The sequence below is a fragment of the Anser brachyrhynchus genome, assembly GCF_964034855.1.
Source record: "Anser brachyrhynchus genome assembly, chromosome: 4".
In the NCBI taxonomy this organism is placed as follows: domain Eukaryota; kingdom Metazoa; phylum Chordata; class Aves; order Anseriformes; family Anatidae; genus Anser; species Anser brachyrhynchus.
The window spans coordinates 39105579-39129448 of NC_137698.1; the positions used below are offsets into that span (position 1 = coordinate 39105579).

The 23870-nt window shown below is 40.5% G+C and overlaps 1 long non-coding RNA gene across 16 annotated transcripts in view; it reads left to right on the forward strand.

Moving 5' to 3' along the window:
- Window positions 1-23056, forward strand: part of LOC308194881 — a 188401-nt gene extending 165345 nt beyond the window's left edge. For 5 of the 16 annotated variants that reach the window (XR_013950965.1, XR_013950967.1, XR_013950971.1 and 2 more), the window contains exons 3-7: window positions 3192-3287; window positions 3391-3513; window positions 10417-10506; window positions 16110-16233; window positions 19036-23055. This is a non-coding gene — a long non-coding RNA (uncharacterized lncRNA). Of the gene's footprint in view, window positions 1-3191; window positions 3288-3345; window positions 3514-10416; window positions 10507-16109; window positions 16234-19035 lie in introns of all 16 variants that reach the window. The other 11 variants (XR_013950968.1, XR_013950970.1, XR_013950972.1 and 8 more) reach the window with 4 other exon arrangements.
- The last annotated feature ends 814 nt before the right edge of the window (window positions 23057-23870 follow it).

Here is a 23870-nt window from a genome sequence, read left to right on the forward strand (position 1 = left end):
TCTTGCGGTGCACTTGGAAGCATGTGTCACCCAGTTCACAGGAGCTATCAGCAGCAACGGGCAGAGCGTGGGTGACTGCCCCCTGAGTATGAAAGGGAAAAGTGCTGGGCTGGCTCCTCATGACCTTATCTTGTGGTGGGCCAGCTTCAGAGACTGTCTTCTTGGCTTCTTAGAAGCCTCTGGTTATCCCTATCAAAGCCCATGGCTTGCAGCCCTTCCCATGAGAGCAGCCTGTCTGTTCGGCAGTACAAGAGAGGAGCGGAGCTGTTTTCTTGCCAGGAAATCCTCTTGTTGCTTGGATGACTGGAATGGGAGGAACCTGTCTCCACAGATGCGATCTGGAAAGGGTGTCATGGGAAAATCCTTCTGGATCTGGCTGATGCCACACTTAACAGGGGATTTCCAGCATAAGATTTGCTCACTTTATCTATTCCTCTTCTCATCCTAATAGCCATTAAAATGGCTATTTTATTAAGCCCTTTGTTGCCAGGCCTTTCTGACTGGGATCCAGGAAGAGCCCGGCACCATCTCTCTCTCACCTTGCTCCCAGCTCGGAAGAGCCAGGCAGCAGAGTTTGAAATCACGATGCTGTGGAAGTGTGTGTACTATGGGATTAGGTCTGGAGCACAGCTGGCCTCAAACACAAATAGAAGAGGTGACATCTGAAGTGTGGGGCCAAAGTATTGTTTCCAAACACCTGCATCTGACACATGCCTTGACCATGTCCCAGTTAGCCTTCCCTGTGCCCTGGTTTCCTTGAGGAAAAAAAAAATTGAGCAAGCGGACTGCAAAAAACTCTTGGCCCACTCCAGTCATATCCAGCCACGCTAGTTTCTCTCGTGGCTGGGAAAGCAAGCCTGTAGAGCATAATGCACAGTTCGTCTGCTACACAGTACGGAGAAGCCATTGTGACTGCAGCGGTATTTTGGTGATGGTTATCTGTTAGCTAGGGGGTTGTGGTTTTTAAGGAGATGATATTGCTGATATATATAAAAAAATAATGGAGTTTTGCTGGCTTGCGCTGAGTGTCTGCACTTAAATCTCTGGTAGTAAAAGTGTGTTGTACGGACAGAGCTTCACAGACTAAGTGAGGGCTGCAATGTTAGAGATGGGTATGCTGTGACCTTTATCAATCATAACAATGAATCATTTGTTAAATATCATCAAACAAAGGGCTCAGCTTAGGAGCTTGATATGCTTTGCCAAGTACATTCATGCAGTGCATACAGCATTTCTTGTTTTATTTCCAGCTATCAACAAGATATTTTTTTTCAAATACTCTTACTATTCTGATGTGCTCTTTTTTCATCTTCTGTACTTCACAGAAATATTTCTTATTTTGTAAGACACATGGTGGCTTTTGCTATTTTAGATCTCTGCCTGCAACAAGAATGTAAAGGTAGCATGTTGTTTATATTGCTCCACAAAATAGATCTGATTTTACATACAGAGGCTTGGTTTGTTTCTGTTTTCGCATGTTACTGCTTTGCATTCAAACTTTACAACAAACACAGAATGTCCAGGCTAAAAACCTAGTAGAAAATATCTTCAAAAGCCACTTTGTCTCATCGTGGTAGGGTTTTCTCACCTAAATAATTATCCGCTGAATAAATTCTGGAATAAATACCCCTCTGAAGGCTGATAACTACGTCTCTGTGTGGAGATTCTGCTGCCTAGCCTCTTAGGCACTTTTCTGAAGATCCCAAATTTTATTCTGAGGAATACTGCCAACCATTAAGACTCCAAAGTTAGAACTCTGTAAATGTTTAGAAGTTGAGAATTGTGCTAAATATTTGCTTAGATTTCACTGAGATTTTCTTAGTTCTTATGAGATCAGTGTTGTGCTGAAAAACCATTATGTAATGCCCAGCTTCTTGAAAGGGCCATAATAACGGGGGCATTTATATACCTTTTTTTTTTCTGCTGCATTTTTTACTCTCCTTCCCCCCACTCCCCATTTGGGGCCCCTTGGTCCTGCCCTGTCATCGACCGTACACTCATTTTGTGTAAGACCACCTGTAGAGATCCAGACCAGAAAACTGGACAAGACCCAAGATAATGATACTGAAAATGCTGAGACTGTTTTTTCAGTTTACCATGTGGTCCAAGAAAGAGCTGTGAGGGATGGTACAACAGAGGTGAAGGCCTAGGCACCCTCGGGAATGGTACAAGCAGGAGGGAATAGAGCGGGGGAGAGGAGTTCTTCAAAGCCCACGTTGCCAATGGTGGAGGCAAACTGGATCTTGATGCTTCAGCAGAGGGCATTGTATGTTTTGGTTGTGTTGACTCTGTCCTCACGTAATTCTTGGGGGAACCTACCATGGAAATTGTTCTCCATGCATAAGATAAGGAATAGAGGACCATATCACTTTTTGTTATCAAGAAGTGAGACTCAAAAGCTTAAGCACTGATATTTGCTGTTTTATTTGGGGTGAGACTGAGAATTTCTCTGTACCCTGGCTCACCTCTCACTCCCCAGTTAACCCAGTCTCACAAGTAGAGGCTGAGAAGGAACCTTGGAAAGATTTAATTCTGTATTGGCAGCTGGACCACACAGGCACACTGAACTACCATCCCTTTACTTAGCTCTTGTAGGAGACCACCCAAATGAAATCCCCCCTTCTCTCAGGATGCACAGAATTTACGTGTATCACACAGTATGGGACAGCAAGGCAGGATTGTTGCTGTGTTTGTGTCATCAGTGTTGCTAATTTGTGCATTGTTTTGTATTTCCTACATTGTGAATGTCAGTACCACCAGATGGTCAGATGGACGTGTAGAAAATAGTAAAGAAATGACATCCTGTGTATGTACGGGAAATATGTGTGTCCTCCTTATAAAAGGAGAACCTTAGGAAGAAAATAGCGGTCAAAGATCAGAGGGTGGTGTCTTGAAGGAGGTTTGCCTTTTCCCTCTGTTTCAATTAAAATCTTGTTGTTGTGACCCTGTTGTAAGTTGTGTAAGAATCCTGTTGTATTTTATCTAGAAGGGCAAAGTTGCAGCAATGCAGCCACAGTCTCAAGCACCACCTCTGCGGTTTTGCTCAGGCCTGGAGCTAAATGAGGTGCTCCTAGGGCTGGAGAAAATCTGGTGTAGGAGTATTATCTTCTGAGTCGCCCGGTTTCTATAGGAAGAAAGGTTAAGAAAGCTTCAAAAAGTGACAATTGTGTCATTTTGTGTAATTTACCCAGGACTGTTTCAAGTCATACGTCACTAGGACAACCATCCATTTACAAGCTTCTTGACTGAAGTGACTTATTCATCTCCTTACCTGCTACCATTTTAAGGTGAGCTGAGGGGTAATTAGTTGTTTTCACTTAACAAGTTTAACTGTTTTTGTTCTAGGAATTATAACAACAACAGCATCATTGCCCATTTGTTTTCTGATAGAATAATTGACTGCTCAGTGGCTGAGGTATGAGGCCGAAGAAGAGGTAGTTTGTCACAAGCAAATTGGATTACTGCTTTACAGAACACCGGGGCAATGACGGCATGACTTAATTATATATTAAGGTAATCTGCTCATTGTTTCCTGGGTAGCTTTCCGAGGTGCAGGGCCAAACACAACCTTGAGATCAGTCACTTAAGAGCTTTGCTGGCTCTTGGAATTGTGCTTCCCATTCCGTGTGCTTTGTATTGCTTTCAAGAAAGAGCTTGTCCTTTATTTGTTGCTTACTTTCATCATTTTATTGCTGGAAGACCATAAGAAAGTGCTGTGTGCTCCCAAAACTGTGATTCAACAGGAGAAAAGTAAAAGTCGAGATGGGTTTGAGTCATCCACTGGCCTTAAAAATCAGAAACGTTTGAGATCCATTATAATTACAGCATAGGGAAGGGGAACAATGTTGGAAACTTGCCCCACTGGCATGCAGAGGTAATGATGGAAAAAAGTGTGCCCTAAAAAAGGGCATAAACATAAAGTTTTCATGATTATTAGCACTGTTATATTTTATGAAGAATTGTGAACACATGCACACAAACACAGTCACCCCACACAATGAATAGGCGTGATTATTAAAGCTAACATCTATGGTTATTGGCATGCTCTCACTTTCCTTTCAAGTGCCTTCCCTTAGAATTTAGCTGTCTTTTCCTAGGATATTTTTTGTCTCCAAAAATTCATGAAATATTTCTATCATCTTGAGGACAATGGTTATTTATTCCATCACAATCAAGATACCTGCTGTAGCTTTTTATTTTCCCTGTAGAAACTAAAGAAAAATCTAGGTTAAGCAAAACCACAGCAAGTACTTAATATGTCGTCCATTTATTAGAAATCACTGTGTTTGTCCAGATTTTAAAGGACATAGGGCTGAGTATATATAGTGCAGGATATAATAAAAAAACTTCTGTTTTCAGACCAGGTACAGTAAAATCATATGGCAAAACCAGTTGGGAGGAGATGACACATTTTCATATACATCACAGAGACAGATGCAGTCTTAATGTATAATGTGGGTATGGTGGGAGGAAATGCTCACCATCCTCACTCTTCTGCCTCTTGCCAAATTGTTTTTGCTTCACAAGTAACTGTTCGCTTTATTGTGGTGTAATAATTCTGGGTTCTGCCTGAAATCCATACAAATACACCTGGAAGCTCACATGGTTGTGCAGTAAATGTATGCAATCATGAGGGCTTTACAGACCGCATGGTGATTCAGTCATGGTCCTGGTTTGGAAGGAACAGGAAGGGAACAGGAAGGCTAAAGGAGATGGATCTCACCGTAATCACATCCTGAAGCTCTTCAGAGAATACCACATGAGGGGAAGTCTTCAAAGGTCAGATTAACTCCTTTGATGACAGATTTTTTTAAAATTAAAAAAAATTCCTTTTTTGATCTTTTAGTGCATTTTGGAGCTGCACATGTAAGCTGCCCTCCCCCCCCCCCCCCCCCCCAAACAAACAAACAAAAAAACAGAAAAAAACTGCTAAGAAATGGAATGCTGTGAGGCTTAACCAACCCCTGCGTGTTAGGGGTTGGATGCTACTCCAGGATAGCTCTCAACAGCACCTTCATACCAGCTTGACAGCAGCATCCGACACAGCTGTTTGACAGTATTTGGCACTGTATCCACATCTAGCATTTTTTCAGCCCACTGGGAACATCTTCAGAAATTTCTGCTATCCAGTGATGTGTCTCAATGTCTTTTCCATTAGTATTTTGTGCGGTGGGTGCTGTCAGCCACGTTACTTGATACAGCTGCTTTCTGTAGATTATCTTGGGAGCAGGGCAGCAGCACAAATTTTACAAAGAAAAGGCTGGGCACTCATTGTGTGGGATCTGCCTGGCAGAATACGCATTGGTGGTGACCTGGAGGAGCAGAATATTTGTTTACTGCCAATTCCATTTACAGCAACCCAAGTGGCTAGTCTAATTTTTTTTCTATGAATGTTGTCTACAAAAAATCTTTTATTTTATGGAAAGACTTGGAAGACACTGGGTCCTATGCAGAGGCTGAAATGTAGGGGAAGGAACAGATTTATTAGGTATTGCATAGCAAATATCACTTAAATGGTATTTTTACAAATGTTACACTACTGTAGGAAAAACAGATCAGATTATACTTGTGCATACAAACCCTCGTTATATCTTCTTTTAAGAAATGCACAAACCTGGACATGATTTATTCTGGTGGTTATTTCTATTTTCTTTTTTCTTCCAAGTGTGATGGATTGCCTGATTAATAGTACCTGGAACTCCGCCAGCATTACAAATAAACTACACATTTTTTTTTTAACTTGCAGATTTATAAAGATTTACAGACTTTTTAGATATCAGCAGAATGTTTAACAAATGGATTCTGTTTTGAATTCTTTCTGCTGTACAGAATTAACTTGAAAGGAATTCAGAAACAAACACTTTCGTATTATTTAATTCCCAAATACTCTAGCTGGCAGTTACTCTGTTCAGTTTATTCCCCACTTTCTTAGTATTGTAATAGGTTGTATGGTCTATTTTAACTTTGGAGAGCAAGCTTCAAGAGGGCAAGTTGTTTGAAAAGTCATGGTCCTAGGTGTTCTCAAATTTATGAACTTGCTGGAAGCCCCAGTGTTTCTTTATCTTCCTCAAAATAAATGGAATATGATGCTGAAAATTTAGTGGGTATTTAATTGGAGCAGTAAACTGAAGGAAGTAAGCAATGCAATGTGGAATATTACTAAATGTGAGGACATTTTATTAAGCAAAGTGATTGTCCCTCTAATGTGTTCTGTTTCTTCAGAATGTTTTTTCATGCTAAAAATCAAAACAAACCACAAACCAGTCTGTCAGCAGTGAATGCGTGCTGAATAAAATGTATGAGGAGTGATATGGATGGGGCTTTCAGCAACTTATCTAATGAGAGATGTCCCTGCCCATGGGGGTGAGGAATGACTAAATGATCTTTAAAGGTCCCTTCCAGCCTCCAAATTCTGTATGTTTAGAACTCCATTAACAATAGTAAATTTGTTCATAGGATGCTTAAAAGTTAAATACTCATGTTTGCAGCATCACATAAGGTCAGTGGCCTGGAAGCAAAGTTAGGTCTCTTGGTGTGGTTCCTCTCAGTAGTGTTTTGTGTACAATTCATGTGTCATTACTAAAACTTTGAACAAAACCAAGTTGTTTTCTATCTTATAAGTTGAGCTCTTTTTCTAAAGAAAACTGCCAATTCCCTCTTGGAGTAACAGAATTAAGTTCATGTAAAGTGGAAAAATCTGAAATTTTTAATATTGATAAAGCATGAAAATTTGGGCTTCTACTGTGAGATGATAAAATTGCTATCTTTTTAATCTGTGAACCTGCTCCACAGACCGATGTTACTGGGACTATGCATACCAGCCCAGTAGCAATTATTCCAGTACCTAATGCAAATACAATATGATTTCTCTATAATTTTAGTATTCTCAGAATTGTATGTTGAAGATGGCGTTGGTCATTCTGTCACTTTGGCAACCCCACTGACCAGCTCATGTGTGGCTGATGATTTCCTCTTACCCCCCAGTCATGTAGGTCCTACTCTAGAAGCCAACCCAAAGAAGTTCAGGGAGGTGACGGTTGTGTTGTGCAAGTGCAGACCCCACAAGTCAGTGCTGGGTTGCTGAGGGACACAACCCAGCATTTTTCCAAAAAAATCCTGCACACTTCGAGGCTGGAGCATGCTCAGTGTCAAGTTGTGAACATTAGGCTAGTGTAAAATCACAGGAAAAAATGCCTGTTATTCCTGTCAAAAACTTTTGCAGTGAAGCTTCAGTGCATGACAGTATTTCTCTCCTATTCTCATTGTAATCATTTTCAAGTTTCCTAATTTCTGGGAGCAAACACGTTTTGTTTTGTCATATATGACAAGATGCTAATGTTGCCTTACAAGAACCTCTGTTTTTCTTGTTGCTAATTAGGAAAAAACAAATCTAGTGACTGTCTTCTAAGTTACCCAGCAATTAAGCAATGAAATGTTTTCCTTTCTAGTGCTTGTTCTTAGAAGCATTTGGAGAGCTGAAGATGACTATTAATCTTTTCTGTTATCCTCCCCCTCCCCCAGTTTGATCTTTTTTTGCGGAACTGGGTGATGCCATTTTCATTTTATCTTCTGGGCTGGAATGTTGATGCTATTCTTTCAGACTTAGCAAACAGATACATCAGGCTGACTGTAGCATTTCTCTTCAGGTTACATCCCATTGTTTGTATGGAAAAAAGTGTTTTGTTTTGAATGATATTTGTCGATTATTTCCAAGGCATCTGTTCCTTTGCAGTACTTTTTAACTACCACTTTTTAGCATATGGTTTGGGTCAGTGATCAAAAGAATTATTGAAAGTACTAAATGGACATTTCAGAAACATGACAGAAAAAGGCAAAGTGTATTATTATTATTAATCTATTTTTCTTTAATGATAGCTTATATTCCTATCCGGCATCCAGTCCACAGAAGTGTCCTTGAATGGGCTGGTGCGACTTCTCCAGTATAAACTCTACCAGTCAGCTTTCTCAAAGTGAAGCAAAACGTTTATGGCAGCCTGCTGAGAGGACACTTTCAAATCCCGTTAAGATCTTATGGCACAGCACTGCTGGCTGCCTAAATAACAATTTGACAGGACAGCTCAGTTTATTATTTTCTGGGGATTAGTATTGTATCCCAAATGATTTAACATAAGTGATAGATGCACTCAGGAAACCTATGGTATTTTTTAAGTGGCTGAGCTCAGTCTTTACAAGGCTAGTATCGCAATGCTGATGTGATGGCTGAAGATGCTCCAGCCATCAGTGGAATTAGGGAGAATTTCACAATGGTAATTCACGTTGTCTTGAGCTCCCCCAGCTAATCCTCTAGCGTACATGGCTGCTTTTGAGCTTTTCTCTGCATTACTTTTCTTCTGGTTTAAATAAGCTCTGTGCTCTGGGTGCTAGAGGGATAAGTTAGGAGTCAGAAATAGTATGAAAAATACATTTGAACACTTTGCATAGTTTGGGCAGGTGTTTATAGAGGCAGGGGACAGAGGGGGGGTTGCTAAGATGGTCTGAACTACAGGCCAGGTATATCCAGAACTGTGAGCCTGAAAAGCTTGCACACAGCTCCTGCCTGTCAGGGCTAAATCCCTGTAGGTTCCTCAATTTATGGCCGCACTAAGATATCCCAGGTGGCCGCAATCTGTTTGTGCATATGTCTGGAAGCACTCCATTCCCATCACTTTTTTAACAACTTGTGTCTAAGACCTGTCTCCTTGAAGGTGTTTGATCTGTGAGGCAGATCAAGCACATCAGAGCCTACCCAAACATGATAGCGTTGGCTATTCTAATACACAGCCAAGGGAGCAGTGGCAATACTGCCTCACCCAACCAGTGTGGGTTAGGAGTTATAGTTACTAAAGATGTGGAGATGATGGGGGTAAAACTTAGTGGCACAAAGCCTAGCTGTGATGCTTGATGACAAGAAATTAGAAAGAGCCCTGTGAGCATCAGACTTGGGGAAGCTGTTTAAGCAATAAACTCAACAGACTCATGAGAGCATGGCCTCCGTACCAGGTTGTGCTGGTTGTAGAAGTTCTAGCAGTAGAGCCTAATATTCTTCGTTTCCTGCTGACCTGTGTTGACGTTTTGTTCTCGCTCACCAGCATACAACAGGGATCTGTAGCATGCACACTGTAAAATTGATCATTCATGTTAAATGTATTCTGGATGAGAATCTTCCCCATTCTTCCACTTGAGCACATCCTGAATCTTTTGCATGGAGAGATGCACTTTGTATGGAGAGTAAACTTACTTATTACAAAGGTTTTAATGCTAATAGGGGGGCTAACATCAACTCATGATGATGGAGCTAGCATTTACTTTGGGTCACTGCATTAGCTGTTCTTGCCTTTTCAAGTGTGTTGTAAGCAAAGCCTCTCTGATTAAGTCTAACACTGCTGTCGCAGAAAAATAATTTAGAGGCGAAAGAATGATTTGTTCTTATGCCTTGGACAGTGCTGTGTACAGTCTCCCTGTTGGGTACGGTATTCTCAGGCTGCGTAAGGTCGCCTTGCGCTGCTAAAGCCTTTGCATTCTAACACTTCAACTGTGCACAGAGCAAGTCCAGCATATTTGACATAGTTGCTGTTATCGGGTTTAAACTGACTAGTATTTAGGTTTCTTCTTTATGAAAGGCATTGTAAAAGCCAGACTGCTGCTATTAATAACAGATGCGATCTACCTCTGGCACATTGCAGAGATTCGGTTCACTAATCCATTACATTACACCCTCTTATGTTGCAGTATTCTGCCAGTGGAAGAATCAAGCGCAAGATGCACTTTTTTGTTTATTTAAATGCAGAGAGCTTACCATCAGCAAGTTTTACATGCATACATGTATCCTGCTTTTATTTGCAAAGCAGGGTCCCCAGCCAGGACCTAGGAAGACATTCTTCTATGAGGTACAAATGCAGGGTCAGAGTCCCCTACTACAAAGGAGCCTTGGCATTTAGTGCCAGGGAGCACGTGCTGGGATGTGGATGTTAGGGCAATGTGCAGAGAGTGAATTTGGAACAGTGGTGGAACTTTACGCTTGCCCAGATAGCTGTCAGATAACTTCTGATTGTGACAACTGCAGTTTTGGTGTAACAGTTTATAAAGTCCCATTTCAAGTACTTCTGTCTTCTTTATAGTTTAGGACTTAGTTTTTGTTGATGTGTACTGTAAGAGCATGTTAGATTTTCTATATACTATAATTAGCCCCTTCTTTGGAGGAGCAGAGAACTGGAAGAATATATATTAAACTAGATCTAATGCATGTGTTTTAAATAAAAATGTATTTTTTTTCCTTAATGGAATACCGTGACCCAGACGAGATGTCATGTCCACTTGGGAAAGCTAATTATCTCACTTTGCAAAACTGAGAGTATAACTTGGAGTGGATTTTTTTTTTCCCCCTGTGAAAGCTTCTGCTGTACTTGTTCTTTACAGGGTTTCTCTGAGGGCAGAAGATCTGGAAGCCAACGGATAATCTTAGCAAGATGGAGAAATTGTGAGAACATGCTCTAGGACCTTGATAAGGTGCCCTCCTGCATTTCTTCTTGTCTTTTTTTTTGTGTGTGCATGTGTGAAGGATTCAAGAAAGTATTGGATAGGCAGTGGGAGAAGACTGTTTTTGGTTTTCAGCTTAAATTATGAAGCAGATTCTTTTATTGCATATTAAAGACTAGTCTTTTCAAACTGTAATCAAAGATATAAATGTTTTATTCATAGCTGAGACATAGTTTAAGGCCAGAAGGGACCATTACGATCATCATTTCTAACCTCCTGCATAATTACTATTTGCCATTGTTGAGTGAAAGAAAAAACTAGCTGTAGTTTCTTGGAGAAAGATCAGTATAAGCCAAACACATTTTAAACTAATTATGAATACTGTGTGCAGTACATATAATAAAGCTGAAAACATGAATGCGCTTTGTCCTGGGCTACATTACAAAAAATATTTTAGGTGAGTCTTGACTTTTTCAAGATTGCATCAGAATTGTTTTTAAAATTATCAAAGAAAGGAAGGCAGGAGTAGGCTTGACATTTTTAAATCCTTTTTGTTGCTACTATTTTAGGCTTTTTGAAACTTCAAACTCTATAAAAAGGTAAAGACTGTGTACACATTTGGGCTAAAAAGAGAAGAATGTGACATTTGCATGATATGAATTGATGCCATAAACACTGTACACAATGATATTTCTCCGGGGAAGACTTTTTAACACAAAATGTTGAGCTTGAAGATTCCTTCTACTAAATGCTCATTATAAAATCAATATACTTACATATAATTTTCATTGAGTAAATGTTAAAACAAATGTCATAGAATCATGGAATGGTTTGGGTTGGTAGGGACCTTAAAGACCATCTAATTCCACCCCTCTCGCCATGGGCAGGGACACCTCCCACCAGACCAAGTTGCCCAAAGCCCCATCCAGCCTGGCCTTGAACACCTCCAGGGATGGGGCATCCACAGCTTCTCTGGGCAGCCTGTGCCAGGGCCTCACCACCCTCAGAGTAAATAATTACTTCCTTATATATAATCAAAATCTGCTCTCTTTCAGTTTAAATCCATTATTCCTTGTCCTGACACTACAAGCCCTGGTAAAAAGTCCCTCTCCAGCTTTCTTGTAGGCCCACTTAAGGTACTGGAAGGCTGCTATAAGGTCCCCCTGGAGCCTTCTCCTCTCCAGGCTGAACAACCCCAACTCCCTCAGCCTGATTTCATAGGAGAGGTGCTCCAGCCTTCTGATCATCTTCATAGCCCTTCTCTGGACCTGCTCCAACAGGTCTGTGTCCTTCTTGTGCTGGGGGCCCCAGAGCTGAGCGTGGGACTCCAGATGGGGTCTCACAAGGGCAGAGCAGAGGGGCACAATCATCTCCCTCACTCTGCTGACCACACTGTTTTTGTTGCAGTCCAGGATACGGTTGGCTTTCTGGGTTGCAAGCGCACATTGCTGTCTCACGTTGAGCTTCTTCAACCACCATGCTTAGATCCTTCTCCTCAGGGCTGCTCTCAGTCCATTCTCTGCCCAGCATGTGTTTGTGCTTGGGATTGCCTCGGCCCACGTGCAGCACCTTGCACTTGGCCTTGTTGAACTTCATGAGGAGCTCACAGGCCCACCTCTCAAGCCTGTCCAGGTCTCTCTGATCTTATACGAAGATAATTGTATCATGTGCATGTAGTGTCAAGTAGCATAGATTAAATTTATGTGCATGCAGTAGAGCATATGAAGAAATGCAGTGTCACTACATAAAATTACGGTTAAGATTTATTCTAGGCCATCGCCTTCTCTTACAATGTTTTCAGTGATCTGATTTTTATTAAGGTAGGATTTTTGGCTAGGTACTCTGAATTTGAGGAATACAATAAAACATTTCTTATCATCCATACAAACCACTTAAGTTATAGAGAATCATTAAATGGCTGTTTTCTGACAAAGCGATAAGGGCACATATGTTAATTGCCCACAAAATCTATAGGTATGAACTGGATTCATGGGTAGAAAGTTTCAAGTGAAAAGACAACAAGAAAAGAGGAGATTTTCTTAGTTATCCAAAGATGTGGTGTCAAAAGAATATTTTTCCATGAAGTTAACATTCAGGTGAAAGATCAGTGACATCTGCACCAGGGACTGTATTTCATGCAACTTGATCGAACTCTTTCTTCTCAGATGCAAATCCTCATTTAGCAGTGTCACCCTTGGTAGGAAGTCGTGTGTGACTAGGATTACTATTTTTTTTCCCCAGCCCTGTCCTCTTTTTCTGACCTCTAGAACTCTGTTCAAGCAGATTTTATGGGAGATTTGGTCCATTTATTTATTTTTTTTTCCTGCAGTTCCTGTCAAAGAAGGGAGCTAAGCTATAGCTTTCTCAGAAAGAGCCAGAAAGCTGTCAGGCTTGTTAGGCTGAGGTATCCACTGTGAGGACGAGAGGGTCATCAGCAGGCTGCTGTTGTGTGCGTGGAGCAGCACTGCAGAGCTGAGCAGAAAGTAGCTCTGGAAAGGCTCATTTGAGAGGCGTGGAGGGGAAGAGAGAGAAGTAAAAGAGCCCTGGGTTGAGATTTGAGTAAACTCCTCATTGCAACTTCATTGGCAGTGAAGTTGATGACCTCTCCTTTTCACCTCATGGTGAAGTGTGAACAAAGACAGGGTAAAGTCCAATCCCTACGCATTGTTCATTCCTTCAGCTCGTTAAGTTTCCTGCCTCAGGTGGCTCAAGGCAGGGTTTCACAGACTCGTGTTGGAAGCTGCAGTACCGACTGGTGTTCCCTGGCTGTGCCAGGTACCTGGCCACCCACCACTCTCCATCTACCTGAGCTGGCTGTGGGTCTGCTGGGGAGGGGGAGAGGTGAGAGGCAGCTAGTTGTGGCAATTGTCACAGAGGGCAGAGAGATAGCAAGGGACAGAGACTAGACTGTTTCCACCAAACTTTCAAAATCCTGCTTATTACAGAAAGGAGAGAAAACGTTAGAACAATGTCATCTGGAGTAGAAAATCACAGATAATGTGAACACAGGGAAGAAGCAGAAGGCTAGGAGTTGCCTCTGTGCTCAGAAGAGCAGAAACAGGAGCACCACAAAGACACTATGGGAAGGACTGATTTATCTGGATCCCAGTTAAGGGATGATTTGGCCTGATAGTCTGGGAAGCGGTTGTCTAACGTCTAGTGGACTCAGATCGCAGCAGCAGTCTGTCATCCTGCTGCAGCTTGCTGTAAGGGTGGCTCTTGGAAGGTAGCTCAAGAAGTGATTCCCTTTTTTTCCTACAGATGATTTCCACCTGCTCTTTTATGAAGGCCCACCAGATCAGTAGCTGGCATGCGTTTTTGTGAGCAGTTACCTCAGTCAAACGAGAATCTGGCAGTCTTCAAATCCTTTCTTTCCTGAGTTGTCTCTGGTGCAGTTATTGAAACCATGACACAGCTGTAAGCCTGACCTGAAGCCCCTTACAGATGGTGTGCATCAGTAGGGTTTAGATCAGCATCCTTGAAATACCAGGGCAAAAACTGTTAGATTGGCTTAGCCACTAACTGTAACTCTGATTTAGAGCAAAGTTGTATGTCTACTTCTAATTATCCCAAATGCAGTCTGTTATAAATCAGAGAGAGACAAATTAAATGATAGAAGATGATATCATAAATTATAACTCAAAAAAAATCTGAAGTTAAACCACACTGTAAACGGATCCAGAGAGCCTTAATTCTGCTCTTTGGTGGCAACAGAAATAGCCACGGTGTGCTAGTCACACAGTAAGTGCTGTTAGCCTTTAAACAACTTGCAAGCAATAGGGCAGGGTCACCCTGCTATCCCTGTGCACAGGACACCCTGTTCATGGGTGTCCACAAAAAGGAAAGCTTCTGGGACCATTTCACTCACCCAAACAAGGCTGTCTGTCAGCATTCAGAACAATCTAACCATGAACTACTACACACACTGTTGAACAAATACTTAAAAAAAAAAAAAAAAAAAGGCAAACACCCCTCCAGTCAAAAAGATCAATCCACTCCAAAAACATTTAGTAAGTGTTTTTGTATAGGCTATCATCTACATCTATCTCTTTGTGCTCGAGCCTGAAATTAATTTTCTCTTCAATGTCTTCCCAAGATTTACTTTGCAGATATACATTTGTATGTGGAGACAATTTAAGAAACCATTTCCCCCACTGGAGATTATACTTTTTGAAAGCGCTTATTAGTTTAGTCAAGCTTCTGAAAAGCAGAGCAATTTATTTTGACTTATTTATTAGGGAAATTGATAGTGTAAGTGAAGCATTTTATTGTAAGTAGTCTCATTATCACTGAAATGTGAACAAAGTATGACAAGTTGCGCTTGAATTCTACATCCAGGTGTTAACTTGAACTGGAAATTAACCTTAATGGTGCTTCTTTTTTATATTACTGGAAAGCGGAAAGAATGATATATATATATATATATAATATATATATATACTTTTCCTGTGGAGTTTTACACGGAGGTTTTCTGACAGTCTTCAGTGCTACAACAACATTCTGCAGCACAGTCATAGTCTCTGAAAATATGCCTTGGTCTCAGAATCAAGTGTAGATGAACTCACTGGCATCAAATTAGTCAAGAACGAAGCCACAAGGTCCATGTAAGGTTTAACATCTTTGACATTTACATTTCTAATGGTTAAAGTGACATAAAGGAGGAGAGGAAATGGTGTATGGCACAACAGAGGAAGGAATGGAGTGGAGAAAATGGTACACTGCTCATGCTTCAGAAAATGGTCTGCATTGGCTGTGGAGCAGTTTGGTTAGCTGAAGAACGGAACAGACTGCTGAGGGGTGTATGCAGAAGTGAAATGTTTGCTAGAATCTTCCCTAGAAAGATTGGAAACAGAGGACAAAGAGGGATCTCGAGGATTATTGAGCAAAGTTCTCTGTCATTACAGGCTGTGTCACTTAATCCTTTCTAATCCCATAATTAGTTTTCTTTTGTATTTAGAGGTTTCATTTTCCCACTAATTTGCTTAATTCATTGTTTGTCTCCCTGTCTCTAATACATTTATTACCATCTTTTTGATATCGTAGGTACATTTTGGTTGTAACTGGTGTTGGGCTGCTGGGGTTTATCCTCAAAGACCTACAGTTAATTTGTATTCAAGAGTATTTGTATCTCTATAGTGTAGCAGTCTTAGCTAGGAAATATTCGGAGAAGAATTCTAATGTCAAATGGAAAAACTGATTCAAATAGGAGTTCTTTGTGCTCTCTAAGTTATAAGTACTATAAATAAATTACTTGATAAACTAACTCTGTTTATGATAGCTACCAGGTGATGTGCTGCATTGTTCTAGAGAAAATTTAACTTTACAGTATTTTCTCTTGATAGTTAGTGCTTCTATATTATGGTTATCAGTTACTGCTTCATCATCATCACAAAGTTATATACTTTCTAAACTCTTTAATTCTGTTGGCAGACATTTTAAGGGCACTTAACCGCAAAAGTATAATGCAGAAGACAGTATCTGGAAAGTCTCCTTTCTGTTTTTCTACTCTAGAAGAAACAATTGACCCCTGATAACAAGTGCTGCAGTCAGAGCCACAGCAGTGCATGGAAAGAAGCAGCCAGCAGCAGGTGAAGCAAAGCAATTGGTGACTCTGGTTTGTCCTTTTGTCACAGGTCGGGGTGCTGCCAAGACTGGAGTCACAGCTCCTGTCCTCCCTCCATCAGCCCTTCTGTTCTGACGACTGAGCTGCTGTTGAGCAATGTTTGTGACACCATTTCCACTTGTGGTTACTATTTGGTGAGCAAAGATAATTTCTATTTTTTGCTACTTGAAGCTTAGGATTACCTCCTGGCCACCTTTCTAGTCATCTTGTACTGATTTTAATATTGTAGTAAGTTCCAAGAATGAACAGAAAAATATGTCAGTCGAAAGCTGGTTTTTCCATTCTGAGTTTTTTGTTCTTCAGTTAGTGATCAGAGAAGCACTAATTATTTGACGATGGCTGATGATTGGTGGAACAACTTTCAAAAGAAGCAGACTCTCATAGGAAAGTGCTCACCAGTAAGGAAAGAAGCAAACAGTGAGGCTATTTCAGGGTTCAGAAGGGTAAACCATAATCTGAACTGGCTGATGCAAGGTCAGATGTCTCTGCTTAGCGATGTCCTAATTAGTAATGCCTCTGATGAACTAGGAGAGCAATACTGCCAGTCTGATGTTAATCACATGAACCTCACTCACTTAATTGGATTGTGTTTTGCCACTTTGCAAATCCTAATTATACAAAGTGACTGTTTAGCAGCAAACATGCTTTAACTCTACAAAAGATTTTTTTTTTCCTTTGTCACGCTTGTCATTAAAATAAGGCCCCTTTCAAGAAGTATGCTTCTGCTCCAGTTAGATGGCAGCTATGGGGTTTTTATTTTTTCCATCTGAAATCAATATTTACTGGTAAAATCCCACCAATGGGATGTTTCTACAGTTTCTAAAGTTATGATGTAATGGAAGAACATTGTCACAAAATAATGGTCTCCTGCTGGTTCAGAAAAAACAAAGCAGAGCAGTTATTGATTGCAAAGCAGGGACACATTGACTGTATGAGTGTTTTCTTGCAATGAGGTTGTAAGTTACTCTTCATTTCTGTTAGTCCTAATGAATAATATAGATTTATTTGTTTTGTTATGTGGGTGTCGGTGCAGGAGTGATTACTGCACTGTTACTGTCTAATTGTATTCTGTTTGGGCTATAAAATAGAGTGACTGATTTGGGTTTCTAGAGGTAGAGGACCTAAGACTCTCCATCCCCACCGTTTCATTCAGCAAATCAGGCTACCTCCTCATGATGTTGTATTAAGAAATATGTTATCATCTTATCTCTCTGGGGTGTACATTTCTGTGGCATTCAAGGATCAAAGGAAGTTTAGTGGAGTCTGTCTCTTCTAGTCTCCAGAGGTGTCTCTTTCTTTTGCTTTCTTTCCATCTGTGTATCTCATAGCGTCTAGTCCTCCTTCCTAGCATCTCTTATATGGCAGCCAGGGCAGGGACAGGCTATGAACTTTCTTTTCTTGATGGTGAGTAAAATGAATTAGAGGGTATTTCCCAGTGCCTGCTATATAGAGAAGATTGTCTCCTAACAACCAACATGAAATGTCATCTTCAAACAATTGCAATTGTTTGTGCAAATAAATGTCCTGCCTGATTGTGGCTGCCTACAGGGTGGCTGAGTTGGAGCAGTCCTTTTATTTTTTTATTTTTATTTGCTTATTCTTTTAGGATCAACCCACCCTAAAGACAAATATTTAGGAATAAACATTTTTTAGGAGTAAAAAAAATATTTCTCTTTAGGGTGGGTTGATCAAAACTACTAGTGTTGGCCTAAAGTGGCTCCCACTAAAAGCAGTGATGAAACTCCCATAATGGCAATGGTTGAACTAAAACTGCCTGGTAGATTATACTAGGGCAGCTTCTCCCATGAGCACAGCCTCTTTCTTTTATGGGATGTGAATACATCATACAGTGCTGCAGTAGGCAGACTTCCCTTGAAGCACTGTAGGCATATGTACCTCATGCTCAACCAGAACTAATTGGTTCAGCTCATCAACGCTATTTCACTGTGCTCACATGATTTTAAAGACCCCCCTGTGCCTTGGTGTATACACCTAGCTCTTGGTGTGTCATTCAGTGCACCACCTTGCTCGGCATTTCCTCAGATTGCTGTAAAAGCAATACAGAGTGAACGTGCCCCAGAAATCTAGGTTTCATCACTTCAACACATTTGTTTCTAGATGGCAACTGTTTGCTTATTTCCACAATGTATTTTTCTTCTGCAAAAATACAAATGAGGATGACAGCTACCATAGGCAGAAGCTCTGATAGGATCCTTCTATTCTCAGTAGTACCCAAATCTGTTTTCCCCATACACAAACCTCAGAATTCCATTTAGAGATATGAAGACGACTTAAGTGGATTGGTGAATATTTATGAAAGACAAACAGCAACAGTCAGCAAGTAGAGAACCAACAAAAAGACTTGTGTTTTCTCCTGACTAACACACTTACTTCCTTTTTCCAAAAGTAAAACTATTTTCTATGCTTTCAAAAAGTTTATCTTGTATTTTAAAGCAATTTTTTTTTTCTAAAGTGAGGATTTTTATTTTCCAAAACAGGTATTGGAATATTTCTGGTTACAAACAAGCAAACAAACAAACAAAACTAATAAACAAAACCAAACAAATTAATCATCAAGAGTTCCACCAGTTCCTTATTTTTATTTATGTATTTATTTATTTCTGAATAAGACAAAAACTACTGCTTTTTAATGTGGGATCTTTATATCTGTAAAGAAAGTGGCCCTATGCACGCCTGCATGATGTTTCTTACTCTGGTCCTGGTACATGGAGCTGCTTCTAGTGTGGTAGTTAATGCTTTTGCTCCTGGAGATTTGTAGCCTTAAGAGGCAGAGACCTGGACACAGTCCTAACTATAACTTGTAAGTAGGTTAGGCTAAAACAAAACTGTAAGTAGTCTAGGGGAGGGAAAGAAAGAAAAAGTAAACGGTGTATCCACAGTGCACTCCGAAATCTGTGTCTTTTCTGACCACGCAGGTTGCAGACCTGGCCAGCGAGTGCCACTGCTCATTCCTAATGCCAGCACCTTGATTTCCTGTCCCTGAAACCTGAGCAAATGAGGGAGTAGGAGAGAAGAAACAGGTCTGTTTGACACAGTAAACCATCCGTATCTCATCCAGACAGAGTTTGGATGTTGCCTTGCTGTCTGCCGCTCCATTAACTATCCCCTTCCTCCTCAGACAGCTGCTGGGCACCTGTATCTAATTGCATTTTCTTCTGTTTAGGTATCTGCCTTTCATTTTTCATCATGTTATGTATCTAATCTGGTCTGTGATATTTCAAAAGAATTTCTTACTGAAGCATTTCAAATGTCTTACAAAAGTAGATGTGAGAAAGGGCCATGAGAGGAAATGGAAAATGGTCAATGATGTGCACTTCCTTTTTTCTTTTTTTCTTGTTATATTCAGCTTCTTCTTATGTTACTTCTAGGGAAGGTTACCTCAAAACCGGTGTGTGGATTTCACTCTCTGAGAATGGAGTACAATAGAGCCAAGTATGATATCTTTTGGCAGATTGCTCCATAGCTAAGTTCCTGCTTTTGTAAATGATGGTTGTCAGATGCTGAACATCTGATCATCTCCAGCTGCGGGATCTCTGAGGTGTACAATTGTCTGTCTGAAATACAGTGGATTAGCTGCTGTTGAGGTATTGATGAGCAAAAGTGCTGGAGCAATCTCCTTGCACATCTCCTCCTGGAGAGAGGACTAAAACAAAAAGTTTTTAAATGTCAAATTGTGTATGTGTATGTAACAGTCTTATTATAATATTGCTTAGGAAGTCTTCTGGCACCATGAGAACCAGCGAGTTTGGGTGAACTTGCAGTCTGTGTGGATCAGATGAGACAAGCTCTAGTCCAGCAGGCAGGTCAGGGGAACAGCAGGCACCATTTTCATCCTCAGTTTTAGCACTGGGCTTGCTGGTAGAGAGAGGTCAATGTGACATGGGCCTCAACTGGTCCTTTTAGGCTATGCCTGAAACTGTGGAGCAGGTTTAAGGGCAGTGGTGTACTCAGTGTAAATACTGTATTGGCATATGTTTAGCACGGGGCAGCAAAGGAGTTAAACACGGCATACTATATATATACACATATATATATATATCTACATTAATCTACCACGCTGTGGAAAATGAGATACAAATCAAAAACAGATAAAAAATTCAAGCACCTTGAGAAAACAGTCTCCTAATCTAAAAGTAAACATTCTCAGATAAAACTATAAATACTTCTGCATTCTCCAATACTGCAAGATTATTGGATTTTTTTTAAATTGGTGTTGAAGACTACTGACACGATCATAGGCTCTTCTTTTATTAGATAAACAATCCTTTTTACTTCCCTCTAAAGGAAACAGGTTCTTGAGAGTGATTAATAATTTATGACTGAGAAGCTGTAATTGTAGGTAACATTTTTGCCTTGTTAGTTGAGAGAGGAGTTGGGGGAAAGTAACCTATACACCAAGGGAAATGGGCACCTGCATAATAGAAATAACCAGCACCTTAGGAAATGTTGCAAATAGACCAGATGCCAAATACAGAGCACGGAAATAGGTAGTTAAAAATTGGGAGACAGAAATAAGTATGACCCTCACCCTAGCAGGCTTCTGGGCAGAGGTGTGACTTAATTCACGTGAACGTGCGCCTGCCTAAGTGTTTGCGAGGGCAGGGTCTTGGTTTGCAGTGCATCCAGGGTTTGGTAATTGCTGGCCTTTTTATAGTGATGCTCAGGCTCTGTAGTCAGAGCCACGGGCTCTCTGTATGTGGGGTGGTAGAACATAAGCTGCAGAAGACAGTGTGAGCTGCAGGGTTTTGTTGTTCGGCTTTCATCTCCAGACTGAATTCACTAAAATACGTTGACTAATGGAAGTGTGACATGGGGTTATGAGGCGCTTAGGGTCAGTTCAGTAGAGGTGGGGACAGGGTTTGCAGCAGCAGTAAGAGAAAGTGAAGTGATGGGATGTGTTAGACCGTGACACAAAATTACACAGGAAATATTTAATTGGTGTTATCTAAACAGAGGTACATCTTTCTCCTAACCTTGAGTGTTACATTCAGCTCTAGATGCATCACAGCGAAGGACATGCATGGCAGAAATAGAAGAGATTCAGAGGGCAATGGAAATTATTACAAGCAGAGGGGCTACCAAGCAAAGAGATATTTATAAGGCTTGCCTGACCTGTTTAAGGAAGGAGGAGACAGTAGGAGATGTTAGACGTGTATAAAATATGAACTGTTATGGAGAAGCTCAGTCAAATGCTAGCTTTTTCTCATAACAAAAGAGCAAAGGGACATTGAAATTAAAAGGCAACAAGTTTAAAACAGATACAGAGAAACATATTTTCATGCAACATTTATTTAATATATAGAAATTGCTGAGGCAGGATGATGCAGTTGCCAATAGCTCAGTTAGATAATAAAAATGATGAGACACATGAAAAGGAGTTCAGTTACACAAGCCAGGAGAAAAGTTACAGTATATAAGCAATTAATCAGGCTTCAAGGGAAAAATAATGATCAACTGCTGGATGCAGGAAGGCATATCGGAGCCTTGAGTTCTTAAAGAGGCAAAACTCTTAAATTCAATAGAATTTTGTCTAATTGAGGCCTATGTGATTGGCTTCATCATTCCACCTTCTCCACATAATTATACAATTAGCAAAAGTATATTTAAATAAATACCGCCTCCTGCCCAGTGCCTAAACACAGGATATCGTGCTAAAACCCATCTCTTTTGCCTCCGTTCAGGAATGTGTTCTCATGAAACAGTCAGCTACCACTTGGCTTGACATGCAAGAATTCTTCTAGCCTGTAACGTCCAAGCCAGGTTGCACTAGTGGCCTCCGTCAGGCCAGGCTTTGACAGAGCACTTTTGGGCAAGGATCTGGGTATAAAGTCCTGGGCAGAGTCACACCAACAGGTGGGGCTTCCTGCAGGTGTTTTATGGTAAGATGAGAATATTTATTAGCGTACTATTGCTCCTGGGGTACACAAGCTTGATTGTGTTGGTACCAACGTTTTAGAAAAATCCAGAATGTAGGGTTTAGCTGTGATGTGCTTGTTGTTTTATTGATAAAAAAAAATGCATTTACAATTCCCTTCCCATGATTTGAAATCCAATGAAAGTGTATTGGATGAATATAGACCTTGCTGCCTGCCGTGTGTTATTAATAGCTAGCATTAAATATTATTTCAAAAGAAAAGCTGCAGTATTGCTCAAGTTTTTACTATGTATACTGAATAAACTATGAAAGCAAAAAGAATGTCTCTTACTGTCTCAGAGCTCCTCAATATTGCTTTGCTTAAAGTTTGTTTAAAAGGTAATTGCTTCATATATTAAATGTTTTTTTAAGCTAACCTTATATCTGCAAATCATCTTTTAAGTTTTTAAGCATTCTTCTTGCAAGGATGTCACATTGGCTGCTTGTTTTGTATTCCGTGATGTTCAGTAGCAATTTAGCTTTCATCCTCTAAAACAACTTTTCAGTACCTAATTTTGCATATACTTATGGAGGGAATGGGTATGAGAGTTGAAGTGATTGCCTGTGTGAACATATCTCAAAGATAAAACAGTCATCAGTGGATTTTCTTTGTCTGTAAATCAAGAAGTCTTGCATTAGATGGGCTAACTGATGGTGGCTTCTGTCAGCTCAGTCAAGTCCCAAAGCCTTTATTATCCTGCTATTGTCTTGTGGGTCAGAGGCTACAGAGCAAATTATTGTGATAAATGTCAATAGTTAATTTAACTCCCATTAAAATTTTCTGTGTCGTAAACCTTAAATTAAAGACTAAGGGCATCTCTTTTATTATTCTCTATGGCAGTAAAAGCAGTATTACATCTGGCTTTGTCTCACAGGGATAGGAAGAAGTGACTTGAAAACCTGCTGCAAGACTGCAATGGCAGGGCGCAGTGGCACACTGCTTTTCAGTGTTATTCATCACTCTGCCTGCTGCTCTCTGCAAGAGCAAGGCTGCTCTGCTCAGCAGGATCCTGACCCTGCCTGGTGGTAGGGATGCTCTCTTCTGCAACAGGGAGGCATGGAAGTAGCCAAAGCTTTCAGAGCTGGTCGAAGTTCCTGAAGGTATCACTGTTAACTGTAGTCAGTGATAGCAAACCAAGTGGGAATGTTCTCCCCTGTTCCCATATTGAGAAGAAAAAAAATAATACGTATATATAATATAATATAGTTTTTGAAAGTGACGTACATGAACAGAATGGACATCTCATTTTATGGATGGCACAAAAACCCAAATTCATATTGGAGCCACTTAATTTTTAACTCCAGTCACTGAGGCTGGACTGGAATTCAAATTTTAAATGATTTTAATCTTTTTCTTTTGGGCAACACCTGACTCTCTTTTGAAGGACTTATGATTTCAAACTATTTCCTGCTTAAGAGGAAACGTGCTCTAAAAGGTCGACCTCCATAATTTGTGTAGAATATGGACTAGGACTCACATGTGTGTGGGAAAATCTGTGAAAAGAAACAAAACTCAGGAGCTGGCAGAGATGGGCAGAGCATTTAGTTTCCTACTGGAACCTCTGCTTTTGTGACCTCCTTGTGCCTCTGGCAAACTTGGAGTTTTCAGCAGTGGGAGGTGTTGTTTTTCAGTTTAGTAAGTAATGGTTTAAAATGTTAATGTTAGGGTCTTGGGTTTTATTGTTAGTCACTTAGACAATGTGAATTGTGAGCATGTGAGCAAGGCATTACCCAACAATATGTGCTTATTTTTCACCAATGGTTTAATGCCCATTGGGTTCTGCGGACGAGGCACAAGTCCGTGACTCAAAGACTGAAGTCATGAAGTACCACCAC